This window comes from Pseudorca crassidens, chromosome 10 (assembly GCF_039906515.1).
Source record: "Pseudorca crassidens isolate mPseCra1 chromosome 10, mPseCra1.hap1, whole genome shotgun sequence".
NCBI lineage: Eukaryota > Metazoa > Chordata > Mammalia > Artiodactyla > Delphinidae > Pseudorca > Pseudorca crassidens.
The window spans coordinates 14,868,978-14,888,779 of NC_090305.1; the positions used below are offsets into that span (position 1 = coordinate 14,868,978).

Below are 19,802 nucleotides of genomic sequence, written 5' to 3' on the forward strand. Positions count from 1 at the left end.
CTTCAAAACATACCAATACCTAATATCCTATTCTTATGTCTTCTCTATTCATGTTTTTTCTAATGTATCCAAAATTTTATTTTTCAGGAAGGCTTTTTTTTTTTTGCGGTACACGGGCCTCTCACTGTTGTGGCCTCTCCCGTTGCGGAGCACAGGCTCCAGATGCGCAGGCTCAGCGGCCATGGCTCACAGGCCCAGCTGCTCCGCAGCATGTGGGATCTTCCCGGACCGGGGCACGAACCCGTGTCCCCTGCATCGGCAGGCGGACTCTCAACCACTGCGCCACCAGGGAAGCCCTTCAGGAAGGCTTTTAATTATTTTGTCAAAACCCCAGAATTAAATATATTTAATTGGTACTTGGAACAATATTTAGACCTGTAAATTTAATATATAAGAATTGATATCTTTATAACAGTCACTCTTACAAGAACATGTGACTCATTATTGATTAACCTTTCCTGATATCTTTCATAAATTTTATAGTTTTTTCTTTGTATGGTTCTTATGGGCTATCATGTTGAATTTATTAATTGTATTACAATCCAAATGCTCAGTTTCCTTGTTTAGTTTTCAGATACTTAGGTTGATAAAGTTTGAGTGTGTTAAGTTACCCCATTAAAGTTTTTACATCTTGCAATTTGGATTTTAAATATGTTTGTTATGGTGTTTTAAACTACCTTGTAGGTTTTTTTATAAAACCAACTAGCTCTCTTTAATTTAATCCATGATTCACCTTAACATTTTTTTATGAATTTCTGTTCTTATTTCATAGACACTTTTTCCTCTATTATACAAGAACATGAACAGATAAGAGAACATGTTACAGAATAATTTTCCACTCATTTTGTGAATTACACTTTTTTTGTGAATTTTCAGAATAATACTTCCTTTCTCTAATGAATTTTCCTCTTGTTCTTTAAATTTTTTAAATTCATATATTTGTTCACTTAACAAACATGTGATGAGATTTTTAAATTATGTTTCAGCCTCTGAAATATGTGCTCCAGTCATGAAGCAGAGAATATTACAGTGAAGACAGGGAATTAAATGAGTGAGTACAATATGATAAATACTGTGATTGAGGTACGCCACAAAGTTGCTGTTAAATCTTGATTATGTGATCTTTCTAAATGTCCACTTCCTTGTGTTGTTAAAATGGGAATAAGAACAACACCTGTCTCTTAGAATTATTGTTAAAAGCAAATGAGGTCAAACATTTGAGATGTCCATCAGGTTGCCTGGCCCAGAGCAGTTGTTTAAATATTGTTAGCTGTTATTTTTGTCATGAGCAGCTCATCATGAGCCCCTTATCTAAAATTCTACCATCAGTCATTTTCTGCCACGATGCCCTGTGTTATTTCTTCAAAGTACTTATTACTATATGACATTCTCTTATTTGTTTATTTACTGATTTATTGATCTTTCTTCCCATAAGAATGAAAGTTCAAGCAGGCAGAGGCTCTGTTTTTATTGCAAATGCTTGCTTTTGCCCAGGGTCTGGAAAAACAGTGTTTAATCAATAATGGATAAATAATTAAAATATTTATTTCTCTAATAACTTTCTCAATTATACGGAAACTACAGAACTGTATTTTTAAAATCTCATCTTTGAACATTTGAGAAAAAAATGCGTTGAGCATTTCAGTGAATTTTCTTCCTGGGTTTTCCTATGCATACACCAGTTAGGTCATATTGTTCTTACAGTGCTGTATCCTGCTTTTTCCTCACTTAACTTTCCAACCCATGTGTTTTCCTTATATTTCAAAACTCCTTTTCTCACGGATTCAAAATATTATAGTATATGCTCACCTACTGAAAGCTTAATTATTGTGTATGAAGTATTATACAATTTTTCCAGCAACCTACAAGTATAAGAATAGCATAATTTTAGTTATTTATTCAAAAATAATAATTAAATCTCTATTATATGCTAGAAATGTGTAGAAGAACAAGAAAACATTGTCTTTGCCCTCATGGAGCTAACATTCTATGGAGAAGACACAGTTTATAACAATCTCTCAATTTCTTCTACCATAATAATGATAAGTTTTACAAAGGACATATATAAAGTTTTAAGAGTCTATAAAATCTGGGGGTGGGGAAGGTGCTATCAGAAAAAAATGAAGGGAAATGACATTCAAAGTGAGAGCTGATTGTTGATTAGAAATTGGGCCAGTGAAAAGAGGAAGGGTAATAAAGGGAGTGGAAGGAAGAGAATATTTGGACCTGAAGGAAAAACAGGAGTGAAGGCCTTGATGTGGAAATGAGCACTGGATGAAGAAAAGCAAACAGTAGAATATGAGAGCATAGGAGAGTGAGGGTGTTACCTGTGTACCTGGGTCAATTTGATGTATTCTACATACCTACATAACACCCAGAATAGTACCAAGTAGAGGTATGAGAAATAAGTAACAAAGTATAAACTATAGATCCACAAAACATGGAGCTCACATTCTGAGTTGTTTTTTCTAGTAGTGATCATGTGCACAGACTCATCACCCAGCCCTTTGGTGACCAGAACATGTACGTACAAGCCTGGTCCCCATGATCAAGAGAGCTGGTCCCCATGATCAAGAGAGCTGCTCATGGTCATAGAACCAATCCCTTGTGTGTGAATCTGTGGGCTTAGCCTTAGGGATCCCAAGCTCTCATCAGCTAAATGAACCTATCTCAGTGAGATAGATGATAGATAGATAGGCAAATAGATAGATAGATAGATAGGATAGAATTGCTCTTTGTTGAGAGTAATTCTTACTCAAAATGGTGTCATCTCTTTGGCTATTTCTTTTTTGTAGGTTTCAAAGAAAACTGATGAATAGCCTCAAAATGTTTCTTAAAGCTTTGAGAAAGATGGAGTGTGAATTTTGTCCTTCATAACACTGCAGTTGTGCTAGTAAATAAAAATTGAATTTTATGGTGCAACTCTAATGAACATTTATCACTTGGAAATTAAGATCAATAGGAAAAATACTGAGAGGAAGGAGTCATGTAACATTTGTATTTGATACTTAAACATTGACAAATTCCTCCAGAAAAAATTGACCTAGAAAGAAACATTAATTAAATTCATCTTTCCATCCATTCCTTGTGGGAATTATCCACATCAAAGCCACATGGAAAAATAGCAAATTCCAATTATTTTATGAATTACATCCTATATTAAACAATATAAATCTGTACTAAGTTATAACACCAAGTAGTATATTCCTTTAAATATATGAGTTATCAAGAAGGACTTTCTAAAGAAACTATTAATATATCCATCAAGCATTTATTAGAAATCTTATATATGGAAATCATTACCTAGGCACTGATAGAAATACAAATATGAATAAGTCACAGTCTTTGCTTTCCAGGAATGTACACCATCTGCTATAGAATTGGTGGTTGTAGAAAAATGGTGACTTTTTGTTTAATAGAATCCAACTTGAACATAATACAAAATAAAAATAATCCATTTTGAGTGTTTATGTGTGGTACTACAAGTTCTACTCAGTGTTATCCTGTCATATGATTTAGATAAGGGGCAAACCTATATACCCAAGAATATATGGTTTTTCATGGCTCCATGATACCCTTTCTCTCTGACATGAAATCCCTCCAATAGAGTTCCTTAAAAAAAGAAACAGTAAGGACAGGGAATAGAGTTAAGAAACCCAAGTTATAACTTACTTTTATAAAAAGCATTTGGTTGAAAAGATGACATTTAAGCTGCCTTTCACTCCAAGGTTACTGATGTCACTACAGTTAACAATGCTTAATTTATCCAATTAGTTAGTTCTGCAAGCCCGTCTAGATTATCATTTTTGCCTCAAGACAAGAAGTAGAACTTTAAAGGTGCTGTGATGAATGCCTACTAACGGGTATACCCAGGCTCTGAAAACACTTTTTAAAATTTTCTTACATTCTGACTGGGATACATGAAATGAAACTTTTAACTGACTTTCTTACTCAATTTTTATACCTATACTTATAAAGACAGCATGTAATACCTACACTATGAGATGTTATTATCCCTATTACAAAACTGGTAAAATTGAAATCCAGATATATATGTATTTCTAGTGATAGATGTGCATATACACATTTCTAATGATACATAGCTATATACTATGCATCTCTGTCATTGGGGTACAAATCTTTTACCATGTTATGAAATTTGTTATAAATTCCCAGACATATTTTTGATCAGTTTATATCACGACAGATGGTCTATCCACTGATACATTTAATAATCTGAGGCTTGTATTGGTACAGTAGATTATTTAATTATATGTTCATTAGTGATAACTTTCATCACTGGGGTCTCCCCATGGACTTGGAACAGATTGAAACTGAAAAAAAGTAGCACCTCATACCCCAGAAGTCCATATATTAGATAGCCAGGACTCCAGAGATGTGGCTAGGGCAGCAGCGTTCTACTTAATGGCTCTCAAAGAAGTTGTCATCATGGACTGTACATTTATTTTGATGTACTCAACTCAAACAGCAGGGAGGCAGCTTAAGAATATCTGCCTTTTGGCAAATTGTATAAAAGCCTTTTACCAGAAGGTCTGGAGACAGCAAGAGCAGTAGCAAGCAAGATGGTTACACTTCTGAACTTAATTTGAATTACTATTATTATAGTAAAATAAAATTTACCAAATGAACATTTAATGGTATTGGGGCAAGGGAAAGAAGCAAAGCTTTCATCAGTAAAATCTGGGACAGCTGCAGCCCTCACAAGATTCTCTCCTGTGAATTGTAAGGCTTTTATAACATGTGACCTTGTACTATTTAGAAAAAAAGAGAGTATTCCTCTAAGAGCCAAGATCTAAAACATAAAACACAATTGATGTTTCATAGAGTTTGGAGACGGTATAATGAACCTCTGAAGTTAGAAAATGATACCAATTTTGACCTTTAAGCCCTGGAATAGAATCTGGCGATGGATGAGATGGAAGTTTTCCAAAAAATTAACCTCAGCCTTCCCTTCAATGTAAATATTAGGCATTAGTTCTGGGAATCTGTCTTTGGGTTGCAAATTTCTCTCCTTATTTACTGTGTGCTAGATGTCTCTGAGGTGGGTCATGATGACACAGTAGAAGAGAAACATAAAAGCACCTATTTAATCAGCATCTACTATTTATTTGCCTTGCACCATGCAAGCAGCATCTGCTTACTGTCACAACACCCCTATGAGCTTGGCATTCCGCTGATTGGGGTGAGGAAACTGAGATAGAGAAGATGTAAGTAATTTGTGGAGCTGGGACATGATCTCTAGTTAGCTGATCCTCAGGCTCATGTTTAGTCACTGCACTGTACTAATTCGGAGACAATCTGTCACCTTCAGACTTACTTTTAGTTGTCCTTTGAATAAAAACTAAAATGTCAGAAAACTAGTTTGGTGGCTACTCTCCATGTTAACTTAAAAAACAGCAGGCTGTACACAGTCCTTCTGTAGGGCACAGTGGAGGGTAAAGAAGAAATATACAGTAGAACTCATAGGATAAGACATTACTGACAATTACAAGAGCTGAATAACAAAAAGAATAACTAACACTTGTGGAGACTTTTCTAAGTGGTGCACACTCTCCTGGGCATGTTAGGTGTATTTTTAACTCTTATAAGCACTCAGGAGGTAGGTAATATTATGATCTCTCTTTTTCTGATGAGGCGATCTTAATCTTATATAGCACAATAAGAAAGTTTCTAAAGGTAGAATCTAAACTCCTGCCCAACAGACTCTCCCAGAGTCTGGGATCTCCACACTCTATTGCCTTAGAATAATGATTTGACTCGACTTTCTATCCAAAGGAATTGATTCTAGCTTTCCTTAAAAGTAAAGAATACCACCAATATGTAGCTGCTTTGAACCTGTTTGAGGGAAAGCAAATAGCTCAGAAAGGAGACCACTCTTTCATTTCCTTAAAACATCAGTGCAGAGTGTGCCATTACCAGCAGTATGGGGAAAAAAATGTTTAGGAGGACATTTACCACTTCCTGACCACGATATGCCCTGAGGGATTCAATGTATATTCCTCTGCGTATGAAATTTTATATAACAGGTTTCCTCATTAATTCTACCACTTTTCCTAATTCCTAGTTTTGGAGACAGATAAGGCTGCATTGTTTTCATTTTAATAGTTTTGATATGGCAATACATTTACATTATTCAAAAATAAAAAATTACAAAATACAGAAATATGTACAATGAAATGTTTTCCTCCTACCTTTGATCCCCATTTCTCTCCCGCAGTCCTCAACCTGCATTGCCTGACCCCAGGAAAGCACTGTCTACTATGTATTCTTCCACAGCTTCTTAATACATATGTAAGCAAATATGAATATGTATTATTTCTCTGTTTTTAGACAAAAGTTAGCATTCTGTATACATTGTTCTGCACACTCCTTTTTTTCCGATTAATAATTTACTCGGAGATTTTTCTATATCAGTATATGGTTTCGCTCTCTGTTAGTGTCACTGCCTAGTGTCCCATTGTTGGAGTGATTATAATTTATCTAATCCCCAGTAAATTCTTGATGGACATTTGGATTGCTTCCAGTGTTTTACTGTTACAAATACTGATACACTGAATAACCTTGAACATATTTCATTGAACACGTCTGCAGGTATATCTATAGGATTAATTCCCAAACTGAAAATGTGTCAAAAGTTACACAAATTTATAATTTTTAATAGATACAACCAAATTGCTATCTGTAGCAGTTGTACTATTTCAGGGCTTCCCAAGCTTTTTCCCATCGTAACAGTCAAAGTGTATAAACTGGAAAAGATTTGAAGCCTTATAAAAGATTGCCTGTGGCCAAAGGGCATAAGCCTACTAGTTCTAACTGACCAGGATCTATCCAGCCGCCATAGGCCTGAGATCAGTATCTCCCAGAACCTGGGCTGGAAAGTTCTGTGGCTACATGTTTGTCAGCAGTGCATGATGCCTTCTTCCACTTAGCTTCACCATATGAAGAGTTATAAACTTTGGAATTTGAGTTAACCCAATAGGTTAAAATAATGGTATATCTGTTTTCCATATGTTTCAGTGTTTTTATAAGCTTTTTGACTGTGAACTGTGCAATCTATTTTTTTTCTATTCAACTGTTTGTCTTTTATTATTGATTTTAAGAAGCTATTTGTATATTAAGAGATCTCTGTGCCTATGATATGAATTACAACTATTTTCCCCCAATTTATATTTGTCTCGACTTTATTCATGGTATTTTGTTTTGTTACTTTTGCTTGCAGAAGTTTCTTTTCTGTTTTCTTATGTTGTCTTTTCTTATGTTTGTTTGGATTTTGAGTTGTTGCTTAAAAAAGACTTTCCCCACTTCAGATTTACAAATGAATTTTTCCACTTTTTCCTACTGTTTTTAAGACTTGACTTCTTCAAAAAAAAAATTCTATTTGGAATTGTTCCTGATGTTTGGTGTGAAATACAGATTCAACATTTCGTTTTACCCCAGACGGGTTATACTACAACACCATTTATTGAAAAATCCATCTTTGCCTTCACATTTGCTTTAATTTTTCTTCACGTGTGTTTCTACACTTTTAAAAAGTATTTTTACTTATTTTATTTTTTTGGCTGCATCGTGTCTTAGTTGCTGCATGTGGGATCTTCATTGAGGCATGAAGGATCTTCCATTGGGGCAAGTGTGCTTCTCTCTAGTTGTGGAGCACAGGCTCCAGGGTGCGTGGGCTCTGTAGTTGTGGCATGCGGGCTCCACAGCGCATGGGCTGTGTAGTTTTGCGGCACGTGGGCTCTCTCGTTGAGGCACAAGAGCTCAGTAGTTGTGGTGCACGGGCTTAGTTGCCCAACCAGGGATCAAACCCGTGTCCCCTGCATTGGAAGGCGGATTATTTACCACTGGACCACCAGGGAAGTCCCAGGTTTGTACACTTTTTTAAAGTTTATTTCTAGAGATATTGTTTTGCTTGTTTTTGCTGTTTTAAACGTTTTTCCCATTATGTGTTCTAACTGCTTACTTTTTGTACATAATAAATTTCTTGCTTTCTATTTATTAATGTTTATATCCTATTACTTCCCTGAATTCTGTTACTCTTTGTAGTGTTTTAGTTGATTCTCTTGGATTTTCAAACGTACCATCATGTCATTTCCACATAGTTACAGTTTATAATGTTTATTCTTCTTGTTTTCCTCTGTCTTGTCTAACTGTATTAACTAGTAATGCCAGTACTTTGTGGGAAAATAGAGGTGATGGTCTGCATTCTTGTCTTGATCTTGATTTTAATAGGAATGCCTCTAGTCTATCTCCACTGAGCCTGATGCTGACTTCTGGATTGAGAGAAATATATGTTCACTGTGTGAAAAAGGTGTCCATCTATCCTTATTTAACTGACTGTTTGAAGAATGGCTCTTGTATTTTGCCAAATGACTTATCATATATGAAAATGATCATAATTTTTCTCTAACATTATAAACTCTATGCATTTCCTAATAATGAACCATCCTTGTACTTCTGGAATAAATTCCTCTGTCATAATTATTCTTTTTATATGCTTTTGGATTGCATTTGCTAACATTTTCTTTGGAATGGTTTTATAACTGGGATTTTTTTATAACTGAGATTAATCTATAATTTTATTTGTGTATAAAACATTTTTGTCACGTTTTATTATCAATTTTATACCATTTTTTCCCAAAAATAATGTTAAGGAATTCTTTTGTCTACTATTATCTAGAAAAGTTGAAATAGCCTTGGTTTTATTTGCTTTTAAATTCCCCTGTGAATGTGTCTAAACCTGTAGTTTTGCTGGGAATAACCTTTTGATCATTTTATCTTTTGCTTCTATTGAAATAGTTCTGTTTAGATTCTTATTTCTTGATGTCATTTAGTGTAAATCATATTTTCCTTAAAAAATCTATTTCATCCAAGTTTTTCAATTTAGTCTCTTAAGATTCTTTAATTTCCTTAGTTCCTTTGTGGCTAATTCTCCCTTTACTGTTTAGTTTTGTTTCTTTGTTTGTTTTTATTTGCAGTTTTCTCTTTCCTGATTAAGTTAGCTAATGATTTTCTGTTTTTCTAAACAACCAGATTTTGTCTTTGTAGATTAGATCTACCATTTTTCTAATTCACTAGCATTAGAAAACATAGGCCATAGGGTCTCTGTCATAATTAATCAACTCTGTCATTTTAACACAAAAGCAGCCCTAGGCAATATGTAGATGAATAAGTATGTCTGTGGTCCAATAAAACTTTTTTATGGATACTGAATTTTGAATTTCATACAATTTTCACATGTGAACTATTATTGTTCCTTTTTCCAACCATCACATAAGCTGTAAGTACCATTCTTATTTTGTATGCTGTACAAAAACAGGCATTGGCCCATAAGCTGTGATTTGCTGGTCTCTACCTAATATATCTTTAGATACATATTTCTTCACATAGTATCTATTAGTTCCCTAATATGAATAATAATGACAATTTTCCTGTGTTTTCTTCCTATACCCGTCCTTTCTCCATCTTATTTTCTTTATCAAGATTTTCTTCCTCATTTTACTTTGTTATTAAATAAGCCTATATTTCCGTTATGTGAGTTATGAGCATTGATAATCTTTGACCCTGCGCTATCACGGAGGAGTTAACCCAAAAATGTACCCACCTTCTTTCACCTCTCCAGTTTTTTTGATATGTAATATCTACATTGTCAGATGATGCAATAATTATTATTATTATTATTTTTTGCCACATTCTACCAACATTTGTTCTATCCTCAATTTGGGGAGGGGGCAGTAAATAAACTCAATGCTGACCACCAGTTTTATTGTCATATATTTCCCACTCACCTCTGAGTTGGCCAAAGATTATCCTCTAGTATTTTCCTTAAAAGGGGCTTAGATTTTATATGTTTAAAACTTAAATCTTGAAGATAATTTTACCTGGTTATAAGATATGGGTCTCTTCCTTTCTTTTACTGAATACCTTTTATACGTTGCTGTACTGACTTCTGACCTTGTTTGTGGCTGTAGTGAAACAGGCAGACAGCCTGGTTGTTTTATTTTATCCTTATATATAGTGTAATCTTTTTTCTTGATCACTAAAATGATCCTTTTGTTTAAATCTTGAAGTTTCAATAACATTATTAGCATTATTAACATTATTAGCATAGTTATGGTGTTGCTCAATCTGTTTCTTTGATCTGTTAGTATTCCCTAGTATGTTGTCCTCCCAATGTAAAAATTCAAGACATATTAATTTTGGAGATGTTTTCTTGAATTATTTCTTTAAATTATTTTCCATTTTGTTGCTTTTTTTTTCAGAGATTCCAATTATATGTACGTTGGATTTTTTATTTTTGCTGGTTTTCTGTATCTCATTTTATCTCTACCCTTTTTCAGTCATCTTGTTATTTCTAATTCATTTTGTTTACTCTTCTCATTTCTATCAATCATCTATTTCCTTTACTATTTGCCATAGTGTATATCCTGGATAGAGCTCCTCGCATTTTCCTCTTTATCTATGTGCTGATTTTGGTTTTTCTTCACTTTTTCCTGAGTTCTACCAGTTCAACTTTCATCTCCTCCTGTTGTAATTCCCTCTCTTCTCTGAATTCTAGCTAGTGCTCTAAATTTATAACGGGTACTGCTTAATTTTTTTACTTACTGGTAAATTTTGAGGTCAAATATTTAGTCCCTGTGTCACCATTTTTCTTGTGAGTATTCATTTTGGAGTGAGTTTTGATGCTGTTTTTCACAGTAGTTTTCATGTAAGAATTTTGTATGGTTGCTGTCCTCGTTCTTTTCATATTATTTGTCATTGAATGAGTTGGATTTTCTTGGATTAGTATCTCTACAGAGTTGATGGGAAAGAGAGGAAGCTGCTGCCGGAGTAACCATTGAATTTTTACTACAAAAAGGATCTTAATTTGCTGCCACAAAGATAGAGAGTTCTCTATACAAGTTTGGCTCAACTGTGTGTGAATGTGTTGTACCCCTAATCCCTCTGATTCTCTGAGTCAAACTGTGAAGGGTGGGGTTCTGTCAAAAGCTTGTTGACTGCAGTTCCAGCAGAATTTTTTTTCCAAAAAAGATTATAAATTTTAAATTCAAGGTGAACCCCTTGCCTTCAAGAACTATAATTTTGCTATTATCCTCCGAGCTCTACTTCTGTTGGGCTCCTTCAGAATATGAAACTTTTGATGTTTCATATTTTCACTGCCTCCCAAGAGAATCCTAACAATTTTTTACAATTCCAAAATCCCTTGCTTTTTTTGGATTATACCTGTCTTCCAGGTTTGATAAAAAATTAGAGCTCTAGAGGATTTTTGCTATCGTTCTTCTGTTGCTATTGTATGATGTCCAGGAGCAAAGAGGTACTATGATGACTTTCTCAGCCATGTTTATACAGGGATTCTATAACGTTGTGCTTTGAAAGAGTTAAGCAAGAAAGAAAGGGAACCTATGTCTAGCTTCCAACAGATGGAGTATAAACTCTAAAAAGCGAATACAAAACTGTGATGAGACCATGAAAATTTGAAATCTCCAAGAATAATCCTAGAGTAAAAATAAAGAATCAGCATAAATTATAGAAGCTGTAAGAACCACAGGAATTCAGATAAAGATAAAATTGTGTCGACAGGAGCAATGATTGAAGGGGTTATATGGGAACAGATTAAAAGGATTCATTGGAGGCTTGAGCAAAGTTCACATGTGTTCTTCCCTATAACTCTGGTCTAAGAACTTTGGAAAATTCGTTCTCACTTACTTACCATTCTATGTTACTGGTTGCTTTCCATCTATCTATCTCATGATATCTCAAACGGTGAAGAAAATGGAAAGAGATAGAACTAGTTTAGGGGGAGGAAGAAGGTTTCAGAATAAAAAAATACATTTTTTCTCTCTAAGTCCCCAGAGTCTATGCCAGTTCCCCAGAACCAAGCCAGGCTCTCAGAGGCATTCTGGACCATGGGTTCTTGGCACAGACAAAATTTCCAAAAGACAGCAGTGCCTTTGAGCCATATCCTGGAGCCTGAAACCAAGCCCAAACAGCTTGGACAGTGAGAGAAGTGAAGCCGCTTCAGAACATTTTGTGTCACATATTTGTTTCTGGCATCTTTGCTTTATAATCTTTTTAAAAATTATATTTTCCTCCTGGATATTTTAGTCTGTTTTTATTAGTCATTTCACGGAGGATCACATAAAGGCTTAGGGAAGGCTGGACCCTCATTCCTCTCCATGGCCTCTGGTGCAGCACTCTGCCTTTGCTCTCTCCACCACTGTTTACTTATAAGCTTGATTTTGGCAGCCAGTAAGTTTATTTTACATTTTACTGAAGTGTTAGGGGAAATACTGATAGAAAAACTAAACAAAATCCCTCATGAAATGGTATCACCAAATGAGCAAAGTACCTGAAAAAGTCAAACATCCGGGTGCCCAGAACTCAAAGGCTGATTTTTCTTCCCTATAAGGCACCCTCAGAACCTCTTTCTGCACTGGCTGGTGATAAGATCATCTGAAAATTAATCACTAGTGGAGAGAGAGCTGTATTCATTGTCAACCTACCCTGCAAGTATGAGTCCCTGCCTCCCCAAGTTTCTTGTCTGTATCACCATAAGCTTTTCAGAACAGGGTGCACAAACTTCTTTGTTGTTGCCTTAAAGGAATGGAAATGCTAGATCTTCTATCTAATTAAAGTGTAATTTTTCCTACTACTGCCTCAGCTACTGGTGATTATTGAAAAATAACAAAATAATTTCTCCCTTATATATAATCATGTATCTCACCATAAACATATATTTTTTTAAAAGGAAAATTACAGTGGCCACATGTATAACTAAAAGTTTTAGAAGTTCGGAAAACATAATTGTACATGGTTTTTCACAGCAATTCTGTACGAGCAGACATTAAGTGGATATGGAGGGTAATATATCTATGCATCTGTATCTCCAAACAAACATGTCTCTCATTAAATGTGTGAATGGTTGAATGACATACATCACCATAATCATTTTGGAGTAATATGGCAATTTAAAACAGGAGAAGAGTATAACTAACTTATAAGAGCAAACACATTAGCCTAAAAGGGTTATTCCCAAAGGATGTAAGAAAGGATATTATTTGTTACATATGTTAAATGGAGAATGAAGAGCAGGAACTTGGAGAGATTTGTGAAAATAAAAATACAAGCCGAGAGACACTACATTTAAGGAAACCTAGTTACCCTTGGTAAGATATTTGTACAAAGTAGACACCAGCTCTATTTCCAACTTCCTACATCCTTGAGTAAAACTTGCAATCTTCATGCAAATGCTAATGTGTCATTTTTACAATAAGAATACTATCGATTGTTGATAAAATATGTAATTCGAGAGCTGGGTCTTCCACATTCAGGGGTAGCCCAGATGTTGGCTGAAATGTAGATAGTACTGCTGAAGTTAATTTCCCTGAAACATGCAGCAGTATTGGTTGGAACAGCTAGATAATGGTGAGGTAAAAAACTCACCTAAAATATTAGTGGCTTATAACAACGGAAGATTCTTCCTTGTTTACATTACATGTTTATTACAAATTGACTGTGGGATCCATTTCACACGTCTTCACTCTAGGTGCCAGGCTGGAAGCCCTGTCACTACGTAGACTATAACAGTTTCCTCTGATGGTAAGGAGACGAGAGTATGCAGAATTTCAAACTCTTAACACTTCTACTCAATTTCCAATGGCCAAAGCAAGGAAAGTAACATACCCAACTTCATGGGGGTGGGAAAATGTAAACTCACAGTGTGACTGAAATGGAAAGAACTGAGTTATCACTGAACAGTCCTAATGACTACCAGAAATGAACACATTTGCTAATATTTCATTGTATTTCTGTTCTATGTTACTGATAGAGAAATGAAAAGGACTTCTCCATAGCTTTTTAAGATTTACTTTGACCTCTCAATAAAAAAAAAATTTAAAACCTCATAGGATATATTTTACATGTAGTGGTAATAATAGTACTTTCCTAAAAGAAGATAGGAAAAATATTCTGAAAGGGTTTGGAGTAGTGAGAGAACTTTGCCAAGACCCTTCTTCCCTATCTTCTGTGTAGAACAAAAGGCTTGATTCTCAAGGGAGAAGGACAACAAACACTATTGTCTATTGCAAGTAGAGGAAAGGAATGGAAAAGTAACCTCTGCCACTAGAGAAAGAGCAGGAATACATACTGGGCTCAGGACTACAAGATGGGAGAGAAAGGAGCATACGCTTAAGTATAAGTCTAGGCCTAATGTCGACAGAAGCTTAGGCAATAGAGAAGACCCCAAACCTCTAGGCCAGGCTAATCAGCTCTGGGTAAGAAGTAATCTATAAGAGACAGACCCTCTTTGAGGCACTGCACAAAAGAAAGATTAAAAGCTGAGGGTTGAGAAGACATTAGGAAAAAGCAAAAACCTTCTGACAGAATGGTCCCCACTCACTAAAAAAATATGTAGTGCACAGAGCATAACCATAGCAACAACAAATCTCAAATCCAGCTCAGTTTCTAATTAGATTAACTGTAACTCCCACAGTAAAGTCCCAGCAGAAAAAATGGTGTATCCATTTCTAGGCATAAACACTATATACCTCAGTCTTTATTGTAGTACACAAGATATCTTATCTTTATAAAAATTTCAAAGCATTAAAAAAGAAAGGAGAAAATTCCCAAGAAACAAAGCAGTTCTTAAAAGCAAACTCAGATATGGCACAAACGTTGGAACTATCTGGCAAGGAATTTCAAATAACTATGATTAATATGCAAAAGCACTAATTGAAAAGATAGATAACATGCAATATCAGTTAGGTTATTTCAGGAGAGAAAAGCAAACTGTAAGAAATTATCAAATAGAAGTGTTAGAAATGAAGAACAAAGTAATGGAGATAAAAAGTACCTCTGACAGACTTATTAGTAGACTTGGCAGGGCCAAGCTGTCATGGTTTGCTAGGGCTGCCCTACCAGAGTATCATGGATCAGGTGACTTAGACAACATAATTTTTCTCATAAATTGGCAGTCTAGAAGACTGAGATCAAGAAGTTGGCAGGGTTGGTTTCTTCTGAGGCCTCTCTCCTTGGCTTGTGGATGGTCATCTTCTCCCTGTGTCTTCCTATGAACTTCCCTCTGTGTCTATATGTCCTAATCTCCTCTTCTTGAAAGGACACCAGCAATATTAGATTAGGACCCAGCTAATGACTTCATTTTAACCTAGTATTTCTTTAAAGAGGTCACCAAAAGAGACCCTATATCCAAAACAGTCATATTCTGAAATGCTGGGATTAGGACTTCAAAATATAACTTTCCTTTTGAGAGAGAACAACATAACTTAGCCTGTAACACAAGGAAAGTTTCAGTGAACTTGATAAGTCTATAGATATTATACAAACTGAAACTGAAATAAAAAATGAGGGGAAGGAAAACCCAACAGAAGAGATCACCAAGAGCTGTGAAACAATGTCAAATGGTCTAACATACATGTTATTAAGATCTCAGAAGGTGAAGAGACAGAGTAGAGAAAAAAATTAAAGACATAAAAGTGAAGAATCTTTAAAAATTTATGACAGACATCAAACCTCAGATACGAGAAGCTCAGGGACCACCAAGCAGGAAAAATACCAAACACATACCAACACATATTCACACACACACACTATATCATATCTAAGTATATCATATTCAAACTGTTAAAAACAAAAGGTAAAGAAAATCTTGAAGGAAATCAGAGGAAGAGACACTTTACCTACACAAGATTGAGGATAACAGTTAGGGCAGACTTCTTACGAGAAGCAATGCAAACCAGAAAATAATGGTGTAACATCTTTAAACTTTTGAAAGAAAATAATTGTCAGTCCAGAATTTTCTACTCAGCAAAAATGTATTTTAAAAATTTTTTTAGATTAAAAAAAGTAAATCCTGGGAATCTGACAGAAGACCTAATCAACAGGAAATATTGGGTGAAGTTCTTTGGGCAGAAGGAATACAACAATATAAAGAAACTTAGCTCTACACAAAAAAGAAGAGCATTAGAAATGGAAGTAAAATGAAATTGCTTTATTTTTAATTATAACACAACTGATTATATAAATCAAAGATAGTAGGAATATATACTGTATTTATAGCATATAGAAAAGTGCAACATATGATAACAGCACTATGAATGAAAAGGGGGAATTGGAAATATAGTGTTATAAGCTTCTTACATTACATAAAGAGACATAACCCTGTTTAAGTGTAAACCAGTTAGAAGTTTAAGAGAAAAAATGAGGAAAACCTCTTGGGGTCAGAGAAAGCCTCAATGACTGGCTTCAAAGACTAGTCCTACAAAGGGTATAATTTAAACTGGATCAGACTGTGGAGGAATTTGTGCCCCAGGTCATTGTTGTAAACAGTAGTGCAGTAAGTGGAGGCTAACAGCCTGGGTGTGGTATCAGTCTAGGCAGACCAGCCAGAAGCTTAACAGGGAGAACAGAGAAAGAGAGTTAAAGTGAGGCTAGCTAAAACCACTGTTGTCTTTGGGCATTGGGGGCAGGGTGGTCAGGGTGACTGTGTGCATGCTCAAAGCTGTGTTCTCTGAGGTGCAACGTCAGAGAATGCACATGGTCGGAGAAGTATACTTCACTTAAATATCTAGTCAAGTCACTAAATAAACAAGCAGGCAATAACAAAAAATACAAAACCCAGGAAGGGGTAAATGAAATCTGTATCTGGAGGTGCAACAATATATTATTTACATGCCCCAAAATCAATAAAATGTACAAGACATGCAAACCTATAGGAAACTGTGATTGATAGGCAGCAGGAGAAAAACAGGTAAAAGAAACTCCTCTGAGAAGGCCCATGTGTTATATATAACACACAAATTCTTCAATATAGCTAAGATGAATATGTTCAAAAACAAATGGAAACCAACTTAAAGAAATAAAAGTGTGGTAGTGAGAGGGGCAAGATGGCAGAAGAGTAAGACGCGGAGATCACCTTCCTCCCCACAGATACATCAGAAATACATCTACACGTGCAACAACAACTACAGAATACCTACTGAACGCTGGCATAAGACCTCAGACCTCTCAAAAGGCAAGAAACTCCACAAGTACCTGGGTAGGGCAAAAGAAAAAAGAATAAACAGAAACTAAAGAATACGGACGCGACCTGCACCAGTGGGAGGGAGCTATGAAGGAGGAAAGGTTTCCACACACTAGGAAGCCCCTTCGCGGGCGGAGACTGCGGGTGGCGGGCGGGGTGAAGTTTCGGAGCCGTGGAGGAGAGCGCAGCCACAGGGGTGCGGAGGGCAAAGCGGTATGATTCCCGCACAGAGGATTGGTGCCGACCAGCACTCACCAGCCCGAGAGGCTGGTCTGCTCACCCGCCAGGGCGGGCGGGGGCTGGGACCTGAGGCTCAGGCTTCGTCGGAGCGCAGGGAGAGGACTGGGGTTGGTGGCTTGAACACAGCCTGCAGGGGGTTAGTGTGCCACGGGTAGCCGGGAGGGAGTCCAGGGAAAAGTCTGGACCTGCCGAAGAGGCAAGAGACTTTTTCTTCCCTCTTTGTTTCCTGCTGCACGAGGAGAGGGGATTAAGAGTGCTGCTTAAAGGAGCTCCAGAGATGGGCGCAAGCCGCGGCTAAGCGCGAACCCCAGAGACGGGAATGAGACGCTGAGGCTGCTGCTGCCGTCACCAAGAAGCCTGTGTGCGAGAACAGGTCACTATCCACACCTCCCTTCCGGGGAGCCTGTGCAGCCTGCCACTGCCAGGTCCCGGGATCCAAGGACAACTTCCCCGGGAGGACGCACGGCGCACCTCAGGCTGGTGCAACGTCCCACTGGCCTCTGCCGCCACAGGCTCGCCCCGCATCCGTACCCCTCCCTCCCCCCGGCCTGAGTGAGCCAGAGCCCCCAAAGCAGCTGCTCCTTTAACCCCGTCCTGTCTAAGCGAAGAACAGACGCTCTCTGGCGACCTACATGCAGAGGTGAGGCCAAATCCAAAGCTGAGCCCCTGGGAGCTGTGCGAACAAAGAAGAGAAAGGGAAATCTCTCCCAGCAGCCTCAGGAGCAGCGGATTAAAGCTCCACAATCAACTAGATGTATCCTGCATCTGTGGAATACCTGAATAGACAAGGAACTGTCCCAAATTAAGGAGGTGGACTTTGAGAGCAAGATTTATGATTTTTTCCCCTTTTCCTCTTTTTGTGTGTATGTATATGCTTCTGTGTGAGATTCTGTCTCTATAGCTTTGCTTTCACCATTTGTCCTAGGGTTCTATCTGTCCGTTTTGTTGTTGTTGTTCTTTTTTGATTTTTTCTTAATATTTTTTATTTTAATACCTTTATTTTATTTTCTCTTATTTTATTTTACCCTCTTTCTTCCTTCCTTTCTTTCTCTCTCTCTCTCTCTCTCCCTCCCTCTCTCCCTCTCTCCCTCCCTCTCTCTCTCTCTCTCTCTCTTTCTCTCCTTCTCTCTTTCTACTTTTTCTCCCTTTTATTCTGAGCCGTGTGGATGAAGGCTCTTGGTTCTGTAACCAGGAGTCAGTGCTGTGCCTCTGTGGTGGAAGAGCCAACTTCAGGACACTGGTCCACAAGAGACCTCCCAGCTCCACATAATATCAAATGGCGAAAATCTCCCAGAGATGTCCATCTCAACACCAGCACCCAGCTTCACTCAACGACCAGCAAGCTACAGTGCTGGACACACTATGCCAAACAACTAGCAAGACAGGAACACAAACCCATCCATTAGCAGAGAGGCTGCCCAAAATCATAATAAGGCCACAGACACCCCAAAACACACCACCAGACGTGGACCTGCACACCAGAAAGACAAAATCCAGCCTCATCCACCAGAACACAGGCACTAGTCCCCTCCACCAGGAAGCCTACACAACCCACTGAACCACCCTTAGCCACTGGGGACAGACACCAAAAACAAGGGGAACTACGAACCTGCAGCCTGCAAAAAGGAGACCCCAAACACAGTAAGATAAGCAAAATGAGAAGACAGAAAAACACACCGCAGATGAAGGAGCAAGATAAAAGCCCACCAGACCTAACAAATGAAGAGGAAATAGGCAGTCTACCTGAAAAGAGAATTCAGAATAATGACAGTAAAGATGATCCAAAATCTTGGAAATAGAATGAAGAAAATACAAGAAACATTTAACAAGGACCTAGGAGAACTAAAGATGAAACAAACAACGATGAACAACACAAAAAATGAAATGAAAAATACTCTAGATGGGATCAATAGCAGAATAACTGAGGCAGAAGAACGGATAAGTGACCTGGAAGATAAAATAGTGGAAATAACTACTGCAGAGCAGAATAAAGAAAAAGGAATGAAAAGAACTGAGGAGACTCAGAGACATCTGGGACAACATTAAACGTACCAACATTCGAATTATAGGGGTTCCAGAAGAAGAAGAGAAAAAGAAAGGGACTGAGAAAATATTTGAAGAGATTATAGTTGAAAACTTCCCTAATATGGGAAAGGAAATAGTTAATCAGGTCCAGGAAGCACAGAGAGTCCCATACAGGATAAATCCAAGGAGAAATACGCCAAAACACATATTAATCAAACTGTCCAAAATTAAATACAAAGAAAGCATATTAAAAGCAGCAAGGGAAAAATAACAAATAACACACAAGGGAATCCCCATAAGGTTAACAGCTGATCTTTCAGCAGAAACTCTGCAAGCCAGAAGGGACTGGCAGGACATATTTAAAGTGAAGAAGGAGAAAAACCTGCAACCAAGATTACTCTACCCAGCAAGGATCTCATTCAGATTTGATAGAGAAATTAAAACCTTTACAGACAAGCAAAAGCTGAGAGAGTTCAGCACC

The 19,802-nt window shown here is 37.0% G+C and overlaps 2 long non-coding RNA genes across 3 annotated transcripts in view; one reads left to right on the forward strand and one right to left on the reverse strand.

The window, feature by feature from the left end:
* LOC137231616 (uncharacterized) overlaps positions 1–19,802 on the forward strand; it is a 286,036-nt gene that overhangs the window by 133,777 nt on the left and 132,457 nt on the right. Inside the window, exon 2 of the long non-coding RNA XR_010946695.1 lies at positions 987–1,051. This is a non-coding gene — a long non-coding RNA (uncharacterized lncRNA). The remainder of the gene's footprint in view (positions 1–986; positions 1,052–19,802) is intronic.
* Positions 1–19,802, reverse strand: part of LOC137231615 (uncharacterized) — a 100,171-nt gene that overhangs the window by 20,120 nt on the left and 60,249 nt on the right. The window lies entirely within an intron of this gene.